This window comes from Lycium ferocissimum, unplaced genomic scaffold, assembly GCF_029784015.1.
Source record: "Lycium ferocissimum isolate CSIRO_LF1 unplaced genomic scaffold, AGI_CSIRO_Lferr_CH_V1 ctg26526, whole genome shotgun sequence".
Lineage (NCBI taxonomy): Eukaryota > Viridiplantae > Streptophyta > Magnoliopsida > Solanales > Solanaceae > Lycium > Lycium ferocissimum.
In genome coordinates this window covers 5,007-6,634 of record NW_026722996.1, presented here as the reverse complement: position 1 = coordinate 6,634, position 1,628 = coordinate 5,007, and the positions used below count along the sequence as shown (strand labels likewise).

The 1,628-nt window shown below is 53.7% G+C and overlaps 1 pseudogene; it reads left to right on the top strand.

Annotated features, from left to right (window-relative positions):
- Positions 1-570: 570 nt before the first annotated feature.
- On the top strand, positions 571-1,227 carry LOC132043638 (large ribosomal subunit protein uL2mz-like; annotated as a pseudogene).
- The last annotated feature ends 401 nt before the right edge of the window (positions 1,228-1,628 follow it).

Below are 1,628 nucleotides of genomic sequence, written 5' to 3'. Positions count from 1 at the left end.
CTTCCCCCGGGGGCCGGGGGCCTGTCGGGATCGGGGGGCGCCGGGAAGGGGGCTTCGGGTGGACGGATTTATTTGGTGATTTATTTGGAGACGGGAGTTCCTCCCCCAATTCCGGCCGGTGCCAGCCCGACAGGCCCGGACCTATCCCGGCCACTGGTGAACCCCGGCGCCGCCTGTCTTGGGGTGTACCATCCCTTGCGGGAGGGGATGGGCGAGAGGCGTCGAAACTCGGTGATTATCTTCGCTATAAGACTATCACGCATCCCTTGCCCGAAGACATTTTGGAGTCTATTATTGAGACCCGATTCGAAACGAGCTAAAGATCGAGGAAGCTCTTCGTTCGGACGAGGGTTCGAAAGATTCCATTATTGAAAAGAGGCACCGGATTAGGTGGGCCCTCTTCTATCCTAAGGGTGAGGTACTCTCATTGCATACCTACGCGAAACACCTTAAAGTAATGAAAAAGCACGGGACCCACCGTAGCCAGCCTTATAAAAAAGTTTGGGATGAATTGAATAAAGGAAACTTGTTTCTGGACGTTCAAGGAATCTAATGATTACGAGATAAACAATGAGACAAAGGAGAGCACTTAGACAATTCACTTTGAGTACAGGGAAGTCTGCTGGTAGGAATTCCCTCGGGCGTATTACGGTTTTCCGCAGGGTGGATCGAAGCGATTGCGGCCGAAGAATTGATCGAAACGAAGCACTTCGTCTATAGGCATTGTGAAAGGATAGAATATGCGCCTAATCGTTCTTCTCGAATCGCTCGATGCGATGGACCGGGGGGGGGGGGGTCCGCCGGAAGAAAATGCAGCACGATAGAAGAGTTCGCTCCGCCGCGTAAGATCCTCGAATCAGCACGACTACCGTACGGTCCGTTTCGTTCTCTTCCACCTTGCCGGGAAGGGGGATCGAAGGTAGCTTGCTTTCTCTCTGGACGGATGGCGACTTGTGTGGTGGTCGGCCTTCCTACCGGAATGCCTTCTTGGTCGAAGAGCCCTTTTGACTAGTAAGGACGCGAGGAGAGCAAAAAAACTTACGCGAAGGACGTTTTCTATACGCCCTCTGCTCCCAAGGCCAAGGGAGCGCATCCCTTTCCTTCGGTAGCTCTTTTGGTTTCCCAAGGATAGCGGTAGGCGGGCGAAAGCGCTTTCTTCGCGCTCGCGAATGAGAGAGAAAGTCGGAAGGAAAAAACACGTTCTCTCTTTGCGAGATCCGAAAGTGAGAACGCGCGTAGCATTACATGGGTACATAGGATCAAACGTAGCGAGCGCTCTCTTGGCGAGTTTTTAGGCGGCAAGAGACTTTGGAGGAAACATTGGAGCTTCGAGCGTAACGAATCGAGCCGAAGACGGATCAAGGTAGCTTGCACCGCCAGCGAGTAGGCGAAGAAGTCGAAAAGGATGGAACGTCTGAAGTAGATCGTGCTGTCGTGTGACGTTGGTCCTAAGCAATGTCTTGCGCGGCGACCCACAACGAAAAAGCTCCCCTTTATGTTGGGGGAGCACTAAATGCAACTTCGATCGGATGCGGGTATCAAATCCCGCCGGCCCCAGATGTCCGGCGGATTCACGGGCCTTGACGAATGGCGGCCACGCTGCGTTAGAAGAGCAAAGGCCCGAGGGC